We start from the raw sequence: 14,465 nt of genomic DNA, 5'->3' as shown, positions 1-14,465 counted from the left end.
ACAGTTATCACTGAATGAGAAAGTGTATTGAATTTCAAAACACCTTTAAAACTCAGGCGCTCCAATTGTAAAGCTCGGTTCAGTCTTCTAACGGAACAAATTTCTCCAAAGAATCCAAGAGTTGCCATCATAATGATGAAGGTGATCCCTAAGCAGGTGTAAAATGACTTTAATGATGTGTGCTCATTGATTGAAACCTACCTTAGTTGGGAGTATTCCACACAAGGAGAAACTCTGCTATATCAGTAATGAAAGGGATTTCATAATGGCTCAATTTGTCCCTTAATGATCATAATTGATGATACATATCGTATGATCTGAGAGTTGACTGTCGATAGCCAACATGGAGATATTGTAAACATTGGCAGCAGGCCAGGTAGTTAACACTGGGTATGTAATAGACTTATCTTAATGAGGGTGTGAAGGGGTGGTCACATTGTGCTGAGGAAATACTTACATCCAGAAACTTCTTTAGTTCGAGATCATTTAAGATGATGAACATGAGGAAGGCCATCTCTGGCTTGTAAGAACTGCAAGCCATCAAATCTGGAGGACCCGTGAAGATCCGGGGTAGAATAGGTCTTCAGCAACCCATGCTTGCCGTAAAAGGCAACTATGCTTGTCATTAGAGGCGACTGACGGGATTGGGTCATCAGACTCGCTGATTTGGCTGATGCATGTCATCGTATCCTAACTGCGTGGATCGATGCTCATGAAATCAATCACTGGATTATCTGGTCCAGACTTGATTATTTACAGACTGCTGTCAATACTCATACTGCTGGAATATTGCTGAGTGTGGCGTTAAACAACAATCAAACAATCAAATCTGGAGAGATTTTGAGAATTTGTTTAGAAAATAGTAGATATGAATTCTAATTGAAAAATTTCAAGTTTTGGTCTTATAAAAAGTATAAGTCCCGAGGTATGACTAAAATGTGTGATTTAAATTGGTCAAAGGTTTTTTTTAAGGCTTTTCAACATGAGAAAGTTTTAGAGTGAGTGAGTGAGTGAGTGAGTGAGTGAGTGAGTGAGTGAGTGAGTGAGTGAGTGAGTGAGTGAGTGAGTGAGTGAGTGAGTGAGTGAGTGAGTGAGTGAGTGTTCCACCCTGATCTCACTAGCAAAGACTTCACCTGAAGTGTTAGGATGGCCCCACGCCCCATCCCCATTATACACATGGAAATATATTGATAGGTACAATGCAGTAATAAACAGTGAGTGAGTGAGTGAGTGAGTTGTGTTTTAACGCCGCTTTTAACAGTATTCCAGTTATATCACAGCGTGTCAGCTTAATGTGGGAGGGCAAGCCCGAAGTGATGCAGGTCTCGGACGTTTACCAGTTGAAACCCACGAGCACGGGTATGGTGCTGACAAACCTAGAAACATGATCGGGGCGAACAGGATTCGAACCCACAATCATAGGTTTCTGGCATGCTCAAGGGATGCAACTCTGCACAGCGAATCGCGGCGCCTTAGACAACTGGGCCACCTGTGTCAGTAATATTATATTTTATTTATAAAGGCAAATTTTACTTTTTATTCCTTTACCTTGTATTTTTGGCATAAAAATGCAAAATAAGTTATTAAACTGGTCTGTTCTTACCAAACTTTAAACAATATCACAGCAGATAAAAGACTGAATGGCTACCTCTTCTAAAGTGCATGAACATTTTCAGAATGAATCCTGGGCTCAGGACTCCAGATTATTTCAAGTGAAATCAAGACGAAACTTTACATTAATTGTCAATAAAAGTATTACCCAAATTACATGAAGGCCATGGCAACAAAAGCATTAATGCAGCTTGGGTTGTATACTCCCTAGGGAGCTGAGAATGAAACTCGAGTGCACACTGATCCATTGACCGAAGTCATAGAAGTGTCGCGCTATGGGTTGTTGTTACCCTGTAGGTATATACAGCTCCACAGCTACCGGTACTTGTTTGCTGTTTGTCACTTAATACAACCCCCAAAAATTCAAGTGAGCAATGGAGAGCCCCATGTGGAACCTCATTGTGTTATTGTGACAAGATTCACCAGTCATAATGTTTTAAGCTAATACATAAACGCAACAAAATACTTACAGAAAAACTACATTTAGGAGAGAGAAAACAAACACGTCTAAAAACAATTAATACAGGGAAAAGATACTGGAGTAGGTGGATTAAATTATCATGTGTGTATATTTGGCATAATCACTGCATTATGGACTGGTGTTTGCAGTACACAACATCAATTTGAATCTTTTCAGCTGAAATTTTTTCTTAAACGAATCCTGAATGTTGTTTCCTCAGTAAACTTGTCAACAAATCTAAAAAATTATTAAAATTCTAAATATATTAAATCATACTACCTTGTATATTTTACAATTCTAATTAGAAAAAAAACTTTTTCATTTACCATACCATCAATCAAAAATTACTTCAAATGTATTTTAACTTTCTCAGTTTACACAACCACAGAATTTACTATCTTCCATGCCTTAATTATTCATCACCAAAGAAACCCCAAGCATGAAAAGACGAAATATTTCCTGTTACTTCTTGTTCCAAACCCAATCTCACCCCAAACATCGCCCGATCCACTCCCATTACTCCTGTCTATGGATAATCCGCCACATAACATTCCCCTAACCACCAACACAGGTTCGGTCACATCGGAACTGAATTGACTCATCTTCTAAAGCTGTTTACCTACCAACACACTGCCATGTGGCTTTGTTTACAGTGGCAGTCAGCCTGACAGGTGCTCTGCCATGCGATACTATAGCCAAACAATGGCGGGATATTTCACTTCACCCCCATAAATCCAATGTCTCGCTTGACTGAGTGGAAACAGTAAACAGGTTGCACGGAACAATGAAGTCTAAACCACTCAGCATTTGAAAACATCAAACGGCATTTCGAGGTGAATTAATGAGTTTGTTATGACGCTCTGCCATTATGTACGTAATGTATTTTTATAAGTGAAAGTAATAACTCCAACATTGTTTCTCATGAGAGTGAGTGAGTGAGTATGGTTTTACGCCGCTTTTAGCAATATTCCAGCAATATCACGGCGGGGGACACCAGAAATGGGCTTCACACATTGTACCCATGTCGGGAATCGAACCAGGGTCTTTGGTGTGACGAGCAAACGCTTTAACCGCTAGGGTTCCCCACCGCCCCGTTTCTCATAAGAACTGGAAGTGAACATGAATAGAGCTGGTATTGCCACTGGTGTCACGGAAATTCACTTTTCATGATGACGGTTGTATTGCCTAACCGTGCAGTGATACAAAACGTTCTGTTTGTTCGTTTGTTGTTTAAGCTGCAATCAGCAATATTCCAGCTATATGACGGCGGTCTGTAAATAAACAAGTCTGGACCTGACTATCCAGTGATTGACATCATGAGCATCGATCCACGCAATTCCACCAAGTCAGCGAGTCTGACCACCCGATCCAGTTAGTCGTCTTTTACGACAAGCATAGTTACCATTTACGGCAAGCATGGGTTGCTGAAGATCTATTTGAGTGAGTGAGTGAGTGAGTGAGTGAGTGAGTGAGTGAGTGAGTGAGTATGGTCACACCACTAATCATCATTCACTGCATATTTCTTGAGAGTCGTGAACGCAATATCAGAATCACACATGAATTTAAATTTTAGAAAAGTTAGATAATGATCATTCTGTTGATTGAAACATATTTATTGAAACATAAACAAGTGCTGTTGAACCCCTTGAACACTAGAACTGACATATGAGTTTGTTGTCTCTTCATTGAAAAATATCATTTCATCTTTTTTGACCACCTACATTAAATTTTATATCAAACTGATAAAACAGTACCTAACAATGATAAATCATGTACAACCGAGAAACTAAATGTTTCTCAACCTCATCTATATTTTCTCCAAAACAAACTGCCTGTAGGTGTAAATTATCTGTCTACTACATTCTTCCGCTAGCTGAGCCTCAACAAAAGAGTTTATTATGATACACCACCACCCATGTGTGTCAGCACTACATGTCGCACCATCAATTATTAATAAGTCTTACTTGTATATCGTATTTATAAACCTGCGAGCATGGACAAGAAAGGTGGTAAACGGAAGATTTGATCCCTGAAACAATATCCTTTCCTTTTTCTTCTTCACATAATACAGGACATGGTTAGAGTTTCCTGTAACCTACAGACCTCATTTGTGAGGTGTTAGTTCTCCATACAAAGGAAGCATTTCCTGTCCTGACTTGAATAAAACATCAAACCATGGCTTCAAATAGTGTTAATCCGAATAGTCGTAAAGCTGCTGAACGATGTGTCCATTGAAAAGAATTAGCATAATGTTTAGCTTTCTAGGTTTGTCATAGCAGTGGTAAACAGTAAACAGTTTGAGGTCAGTCACATATATATTTACACTCATGTTTACATAAACAGTATCTATCGTCATATTATACAAAGAAGGACTGGAGAACTGTATTCGACGTAATAAGCGACCAGGGCGACCAAAAACAGAATTGAACGATAAATTATGCTGACAGCCTGAAATGTTTATGTACGACAGATATATTTTTCTAGAATTTAATTGCCCATAATTAAGGGTGCATATAACACAGAAGTGCGTATTGTACGCGAATAAATAAGTCTTGTGAACATTGATCAACTGGAAGGGGTGCTAATTAGGATTATTCACTAGCCAATATATTAGCAAATACCGCCGTGGGCGCTCAGAGCGGGGCGCTTATTACGTCGAATACGGTATTATACAAAGCCATGTTAAACATACCTCTCTTGTGAAGGTGTGCAATGTATTAGTACTTTAGTATGTTCCGTACAAGAATAAGACATAAATACTACCAGGAATTTATCTAAGATTCCAAACTAAGTGGCATGGCAATCAAAATTGTTCAAAATTGGGATTTTCTAATAAAAGTCCAAATTTTTGTAATTTTAGTGGTAGTTTAATATTTTATTCAATGCAACAGTGTAAAACAAAACATTAACTTTCTCTTGTTTGTTGGTCCTGTTACCAGGGAAGAAGAAGTTACCTCAACAAAGCCATAACATTAGGTTCTGCTATATTAACAGGACTTGTGAAATTTAGTATTCCAATTTTGGAACTGATATTTGTTTCAGACCTGGGGTCTGAGCAGATGGCTAACATTGTGAACACCACGCACAATTAATGTCATACGGACATGTGCCCATCATAGAATTCACAAACATCTTTATTCTTGTATGAACACAAGAAGCAAGGAAGTAATTATGTCTTGTGTCAATCCAAAATGTGATTAAGACATTCCCTATCTTTCCCCATGTTTCAGAATTTATCTAATCTTGACCAAAACAAAAAATGATTCGGAATTTATCTGATCTTGACCAAAACAAGAAATGATTCAGAATTTATCAGATCTTTGACCAAAAGAAGAGTGATTGAGTGAGTATGGAATTACACTGCTATTAGCATGTTTAGCAATTAATATTCCAGCAATATCATGGCAGGGGACACCCAAAGTGGGCTTCACACATTGTACCCATGTTGGAAATCAAACCTTGGTAATCTAACCATTAGGCTACCCCGACATCCCAATCAATACAAAAAATCATTAAGAAAGTATCTGATCTTTGACCAATACCACTAATTTTTCTGGAGGCAAATAGCTTTGGGACATTTTCATAATTTTTGTTCAACTTTTGACGGGGCATTCCTCTATATCGGTACTAAATTTTAAAGCATCTTCTGGACATTTTGGATGACAATCAACAGGCAACCCCAGACACAAAAGGCTACCCAAGACAAAATAGACAACCCCAGACATAACCTCAGACATCCCCAGACACAACAGGCAACCCCAGACAACCTCAGGCACAAGAGACAACCCCAGACACAACAGGCTACCTAAGACACAACAGACAACCCTAACACAACAATCTCAGACACAAGAGACAATGCCCAGACACAACAGGCAATCGCAGATACAACTTCCGACACAACAAACAACCCCAGAAACAATAGGCAACCCCAGACACAAGAGACAATCAGACACAACAGGCTACCTAAGACATAAGAGACAATCCCAAACACAACAATTTTCAGACACAAGAGAAAATCCCCAGACACAACAATCTCAGACACAAGAGACAACCCCATATACAACCTCAGATGCAACAGACAACCCCAGACACAACAGACAAATCCCAGACACAAGAGACAACCCCAGACACAACAGACAACCCCAGACACAACAGACAACCTCAGACACAACAGACAACCTAGACACAACAGGCAACCACAGACACAACAGGCAACCAACAGACACAACAGACCTCAGACACAACAGACAACCCCAGACACAACAGACAACCCAAGACACAACAGACATCCACAGACACAACAGACAACCCCAGACACAACAGACAACCTCAGACATAACAGACAACCTCAGACACAACAGACAACCCCAGACTCAACAGACAACCCCAGACACAACAGACAACCCCAGACATAACAGACATTCCAAGACACAACAGACAACCTCAGACACAACAGACAACCCCAGACATAACAGACAACCCCAGACATAACAGACAACCCCAGACACAACAGACAACCCAAGACACAACAGGCATCCAGACACAACAGACAACCCCAGACACAACAGACAACCTCAGACATAACAAACAACCCAGACACAACAGACAACCCAGACACAACAGACAACCCCAGACACAACAGACAACCCCAGACACAACAGACAACCTCAGACACAACAGACAACTCCAGACACAACAGACAACCTCAGACACAACAGACATAACAGACAACCCCAGACACAACAGACAACCTCAGACACAACAGACAACCCCAGACACAACAGACAACCCCAGACACAACAGACAACCCAAGACACAACAGACATCCACAGACAGAACAGACAACCCCAGACACAACAGACAACCTCAGACACAACAGACACAACAGACAACCCAGACACAACAGACAACCTAAGATGCAACAGGTTACTCAAGAAATAACAGACAACCCAGACACAACAAACAACCCAGACACAAAAGACAACCTAAGATGCAACAGGTTACTCAAGAAATAACAGACAATCCCAGACACAACACCCAACCCAAGATATAGATTAAAAGTGGCAATAATGCATGGCGCTAGGGCATTACAGTTCAAACACAGCCACAAAATACACACTGGCATCAAGTGGCGAGGATTTGCCCAACACAGTCAACCCCAGACACAACAGACAACCCTCACACAGATGTCAAGTGGCCATATCTCACAGCCTGGGGGCAATACAGGACAAGTACAGCCGCACACGTTGGCATCAAGTGCAGACAAGGCCTAAGTTCCATGCACCACTATATACCACTGAGCAGAGCCCCAGATCAAGGAGACATTGGCCAACACCACCTGGGTACCCTTTCATCCTGTACCCTGTCCCTAGTGATCCAACAATGGGGATCTCGTCAACAAATACACAGACACTCGGGGATTACAGGACTAATTTGTTGGAGGAATACAAGTCAAACATCAGGCCTAATGGTTCAGTGTGATTCATCATGTTCATGATGTCTTCACTTTTTCGGCCTTGATTTAATGTTGTGTTTAGAGAGTCACAAATATGAAATAAAAATCTTTGATTGTTCCCAGAGCTGCTAAATGGTGGAGAATTTGATGTCTGGAAAGAAAAGCGTCATCTTAACATAACCTTTTTATATCTGGATGTGTAATCATGGTACTAACATATTAAAAAAATCCATAGAATTGCTGTTTCAAGAGTTTATTCGGTACGGGAATGAGTGAGTTAATGTTGTTTTGTGCCACAGCACGTACTATTCCAGCTATGTTCACAGCAGCCAGTAAATTATTCAAGTATGGGCCAGACAACAAATGGTTAATAGCATGAGAAACACTTCACCCCATCGGGCAAAATATGCAGTTAACACTGTCATACTTCACGCATTTGACAAGTGCAAGCAAAAACGGCATCTCAACCAAACGGCACCAATTTCATCTGGCTAAAACAGAACCTCAGCAAAACAGGACCTTATATTTACACTAACAATGATAAAAGATTATGTAGAAGAATATGCTTTATTCACTGGTAACATCTTTCTTTCACTGTCACAGTCATCTTCATCTTCTAAGCCTAAAGCTGATGCCGTAATGTAGATGTCGGGCATGTTCCTTTACCTGTCTGGATGTCTTCAGTGGTATCTTCCGTATCTGATTGAATACTACCACATATGACTGTAGACAAACCAGACTTTCAGGACCAGAAAATCGATTCTATAGAAAGGGGTTGGGTCCAGTGCATCTCGTTCAAAGTTCATGCTTCCAATCACCTCTTTAATAGCAGGACCAATGCATCTCTTACAACAACAGAGGAGTCTTTAAGGTGATTAACATTTCACAATTATTTGTGTTTGCAAGTAAATCTGTGAGTATAATTTCATTTATTGCTTGTCCCCCCCCCAAAAAAAAATAAGGCGGTGTTTTCGCCTCGCATTAGTAGCTGCTTTTGCTTGGCCGAGGTTCTCTTTTAGTCAGTTGATGCCGTTTTCCTTCAGTGACATTTTGCTGAAGTGACATACAGGAACACAACAGTTCAAGTAATAATTTTGTAAGATATTTAAAAACTCCCTATCTTTTACGTTTTTCAACTTGCGGACCCTATTCATGTTAAAATGTAAGTCTGTGGCCCTTTCCACTTCACTACTGTGGCAATATGGGACTGGTAACAATATACAAGAGTTTCACGTTTACCAGTAATTACCAGTTTTTTACCGGTAAAATTAGGCTTGGAAGGTAATTCAAGTGACTGCCAGTCCCTGTGGACCGGCAAATAAAGAACCTTATAAATCTGTGATATTCATAAAAGTATATTTTTCTAGCAAAGTCAGATTGTCTGTTACCATCAGGGTTTCCCCTTGTTGATTTTTAGTGCAAGGAAATGACATTTTGCTTTGCTTCAAGGTTAAAAATATATTTGAAGTGACTTTGTCTTGAAATATTAAAAAAAAAGAGAAAATTGTGTCTGAACTTTGAATGATGTGTAGAGATGATGTCATTGCTTTGAACGTGATGTTGAAAGAATTATAACCAGGTAATAATAATGTTTTTTTACTTGTTGAAGTTGGGATAGACAAAAATTAGGAGGCAGTGTTCATCTTTTGAGTTACCAGTCCCCCAGGACAGGCAGTTTCAAGAGCCAGCGGGAACACTCTACAACAAAACACTACCCCCAAAAATGTAGACACAAGTATTAACTAGGAACTAGCTCACTGATGATGTTATAATCAAAGAGTGCAGTTAACCCTTCAGATAAGATGAGGTGAAATAGGGTTTCAATAATATTTCATTTACCATATTCGACGTAATAAGAGCCCCACTCTTATAAGCGCCCACGGCGATATTTGTTAATATACTGGCTAATGAACAATCCCAATTAGCACCCCTTCCGATTGATAAATGTACACAAGACTGTTTATTCGTGTATAATACGTTTGTTATATGCACCCTTAATTATGGGCAATTAAATTCTGGAAAATATATCTGTTGTATATAAACATTTCAGCATAAACCACGAAATTTACACTCTTTGAACTCTTTTGTTTTTCACCAAAATAATATTCTAATAAGAGCCCCCTATTTCTAATTTTGAGAGCGCCCTGGGCGCTTATTATGTCGAATACGGTATATAGCGACATGCATGCAGATGTGTATGTGAGTGGATGCTTGTACTAGTTCAGACTGATGCAGGTTTTATAGTGCTGGTACACTGAGATAGCATGCCGCAGTTTAACATGAATACCACACTCAGACACAGTATACAGTATAGAGACAACCAGTACTTGTTTTATCCCCTCAATGCTGAGCGCCAGGCAGGTTAACAACAAGTACCATCTTTTAACATTTTTTGGTATGACGCAGCTGGGGATCGAACAACTGAGCTTCTAGTCTCCAGGCAGATGCTCTACCATTAGACCACATCTTCCCGAGGCAACAGTTAACTGAGTTAACTGACTTTAAAAGTCCAGTTTCCACCCTTGCCGAACTAGGCTGGAATTCCTGGGCTCGATCGTAGCGCCACCAGTGATTATAATGAGTTATGTCCTTTCTATGCCTCTCTTATTGACCAATCAGATTCAACCTCTTGTATCACTTGCATTTGCTTCAAACAAAACGGTGGCGCCCAGTCAAGACGATCTGATCGATCTATATTGTGATAAAACAAGTCTTACATCGCTAAGTGCATCAAATCACGTGAACAACTTGATTAAAAACATGAAAAGATTTAGAAAATATCTGTTGACAACGAGTTAGCGGTGCACATTCTTTGCTAATCATGCTAATCCTGCAGGTTTTACAGGACTAGCAGGCTCCTCTTGGTTTTACCCCCTGCCGGTGTGTTAGGGATGTCATGTTCACCAATGCATCAATACATCAATGCATGCCTCCTGATGTATTGACTCATATTTAAAGGCTCTATCGATTTTCAAACAGTAATATCACAAGGATGTTTTGGCTTATTATGGGAGGTTAGCTTAGCATAACACTCAACCCTTTAACATGGAAACACTTCTAAATGGGCAGATATGACCCTTGCTTAATGTTAGTGAAAGTTACTCAGGAACAAAGTAGTGCTGATTCAAGTCTGTTGACTAGTCCATGTATGGGAGGTAACTCTTGTTGAAGCACATGTAAAATATCTAAGTGGTGTGAACATTGCAAAAGTGACTGAATGACGTTAAAATCAATTTTGATTGCAAGAAAATACAGAATCTGCCATGTTGGAAGATCTCTAAACAACTACATCTGATAAAATGTTAACAGATCTCAGGACAATCTTAATGAAAGAATAAAAAAAAGTGTATTTCAGTAAAAACTTCAATAGTGTTAAAATAAGCCTGAATCATGCAGAATGTCTTCATGACCTCCAGAAATTTGCAAAATCCACAACAGAACTTGGCAAAGTTTACCAAGGAATCCACAAGGGACTGTCTAATGGAGCAGAAAAGCCAGTGATCTTTCATCAAGGTAAATGTATTGCTTGTACATGTATCTCATACTGACATATCCACATGACACCATATTGCATTACTGCATCAATACACCACTACATCACACCCTAGACCAAATACTCTGGTATCTGGATTCCAAAATACCTTATACTGAATCAGGACAAATGATCCATCAAAAGGCGAGATTGAAAATCTGGCTCCAAAGTGAAGACGATAGAATCAGCAGCCCTGAAAAGCTGAAGTGTATGACACAGTGGACTAAGTGAGGCTTCAATGAACCGCTGGATGTAAAACATTACTGGCATGTTCCCTGTCTATGTTTCAGAAACGAGGGATACGAGAAATCCCAATGCATGCTGTAAACGCACCAACTAGAGGAATTACTATGTGACTTGCATGTAGTTATTGCCGGCCAAAAGCTGTTAAGAAATCCAATGAATGTGGGATTGCACTGTTTCATTCACACCAGTCATCAAAGTAACAGCTATACCTCAGTGTCCTGTAAATAACTGAGCCTGGTAGACACAAGGAACAACAGTCCAAGCAATCCACTAACAGCCAGGTCACACATTGTAACCATCCAATCCTCATTCAAGTCTGCATTCACAACTAGTACAGTGATCCCTCGCTATAACGCTACCTTTGCGTGTCCAAATAATAGATGAGCATTATAGACAATCTGCGGTTTAACCGAGGCGTCAATAGCGGAAATCTGACTGTGATTGTTGTAGGCCCTGAATAATGGTGAGTTGTGCGACCTATAGATCACTTCACACACGATTTTGTGTTAATGTGCGCTATAACTGAGTTAGCGTTATATTGATGGGTGATATAGCGAGGGAACACTGTATTAGTTTTCCGACTATTCAGGCCATAATTTGCCAATGAATCCCCTGGGGATGAAGCAATGCCTACCTTGTCTGATGTGGTGAGGGGGCAGGCCGTGGCGAGGTAGGTCACAAGTTGTAGATGCTCCCCCAGGTGGAAGTGACGACCTTTACCCTGGCAGTACAGCCACTCTCCCTGCAGTCTGACAATACAATGTGAACATGTTACTACAGAGGTAGTGAAATTACCGTATTCGACGTAATAAGCATCCATGGCGTTATTTGTTAATATATTGGCTAGTGAACTGTGTATCCCAATTAGCATCCCTTCCGATTGATCAATGTACACAAGACTTACTTATTTGTGTATAAAACGCACTCATGTGTTATATGCACCCTTAATTATGGGCAATTAAATGCTGGAACATATATCTGTTGTGTATAATTCGCTCAGACTTTTCTTTTGTATCATTTCAGGCTGTCAGCAAAAACCACGAAATTTATGATCTTTCAACTCTGTTTTTTCACTCACTAAAAATATATCCTAATAAGAGCCCCCTATTTCTAATTTTGAGAGCACCCTGGGCGCTTATTACGTCGAATACAGTATTCAAAATAATTCAGGAATAATTTACCAGGGTCATAACATCAATCACAATAAAACATATCTCTTCTTGTATACACGAGAACACTGATTATCCCAGCATTAGAGGTTTTGGAGGACATGCATAGAAAATCTTCCATTGTAATTTTTCATTGCCAAGTCTTAGTTGGGACTATTACTCGTTTCTTATGCTGTGAGGAAGTAGAAGGTATTTGAAAACATTACTAGTAAGTAATATCACAAGTCCTAAACCTTGCAATTTACTACATGATGTTTTGAAAAGAATTTAGTACTTCAGGTCAGATGGTCAGTTATATAACATCAATGTTTTGTGAAATCTTTATCATGCTCACGCTATTATCACAGCATGTCATCATATTTAATGTGGGTAGGAAACCCAAAGTGATGAGATCAAAGACCTTTATCACTTTCATGGAACCCATTGGTATTGGCGTAGTGCTGAAAGTCCAGCAGATCCTGGCACAACTGAGGGGCACAACTCTGCACAGCCAATTGCCATATCTAGGCCAAGGGGTCCCTCTTGTCCCTAAAGGCTTTTTATCATCCAAAACTGTCTCCCACAGGAGATATCGCTTGGGTGAGATCAAGCATTATCTAGACTGTAGATATCACTGCTTTGCAGACCATTGTGACGTCATTGGTTATCATGACATCAAAATCAAATGACTTCACTAATGGCTCTGCTACTGAAGCTGTTAGCAGTTCTTTTTACACTTAAGACACCGCTTATTACCCTCTACAAAATGAAAAAGTTGGAAGAATGATGTTGGATGATAAATAAAATCTCACCCTCGTGTCTTTTAATATCAAATATATCAACACTCGTTGATAAAAGTGGAAAAAATCCTCGGCAAGCCTCTGAGTTTTCCCACTTTTATCAACTCGTGTTGATATATTTGATATATTTGATATGTTTGATATATGAAGAGGATGACAACAGCAGTAACTACACCTACTTCTCCCTCTCGGAGACGACAAAGCCGTCCAGCAAGCGCAGTGTTGGACACCAGTTGACCACATATGGCCGATAATCAAACCCTGTACACTCTGTCAAGGAAGTTCTCCAAAACATGCTGATAAGGTTAAATATTGATTGTCGCAATATTTGATCACCTTAACTAACAAACCCATAAATAGTATATTATTACATATAATTATAGTAAATAACAGCAAGTTCATTCACCTATCTTTTTTTCTGTAGTGCTCTTTTAAAGTTCAAATGGCCTGTAAGCACAGATTGGCCATGAAAATTACCTCCCAAGTCCAAAAGTCTCCCTACAAAAATTCTAAAAAAAGCCTTGGTTAATCGTATTCATGTGAAAAGGTTGACATTTTCGCAAACAAAAATAATGTGTTCATTATCTCTTAGATAAAACATCTCACGAAGTCATAATGACTTTGTTTTCATACAGTCCGCTTGTAACTGTCTTATTATTTATGTACTCAACACAATGTGTCGATGGGTATGTCTGACGTATTGGCTTCTTGACATGAAAGTACCCAACCTCATCTAAATCAGATGTTAGTTCTCACTACTGCTTAACTTTGTCTAGCGGTAGAAAGAACTAAGGTGAGGTGAAATGGGGTTTAACGTCCCGTCCAAGATTATTGCCCTTTTATAGCGACGTGCATGTACGTGTGTGTGTTTGTGTGGCTGCTTGTACTAGTCCGGACTGATGCCGATTTATAGTGCTAGCTCACTGAGATACCACGCCGCAGTTTAACATGAATACCCCACTCAGACACAGCATACTGACTCCGAGCCGACCAGTCCTTGTTTAAGCCCCTTAATGCCGAGCACCAGACAGGGTAACAACAAGTACCATCTTTAAACGTCTTTTGGTATGGGGGCGGTCTGGTAGCCTAGTGGTTAAAGCGTTCGCTCGTCACGCCGAAGACCTGGGTTCGATTCCCGACATGGGTACAATGTGTGAAGCCCATATCTGGTGACCCCCGCCGTGATATTGCTGGAATACTGCTAAAAGCGGCG

At 39.9% G+C, this 14,465-nt stretch overlaps 1 pseudogene; it reads right to left on the bottom strand.

Moving 5' to 3' along the window:
• LOC124127209 overlaps window positions 1–13,928 on the bottom strand; it is a 78,102-nt pseudogene extending 64,174 nt beyond the window's left edge.
• Between the last annotated feature and the right edge of the window lie 537 nt (window positions 13,929–14,465).

The sequence above is a fragment of the Haliotis rufescens genome, unplaced genomic scaffold, assembly GCF_023055435.1.
Source record: "Haliotis rufescens isolate VD_foot unplaced genomic scaffold, xgHalRufe1.0.p SCAF_5, whole genome shotgun sequence".
In the NCBI taxonomy this organism is placed as follows: Eukaryota; Metazoa; Mollusca; class Gastropoda; order Lepetellida; family Haliotidae; genus Haliotis; species Haliotis rufescens.
The sequence above is the reverse complement of the archived record's forward strand: the minus strand, read 5'-3'. Positions and strand labels throughout refer to the sequence as shown.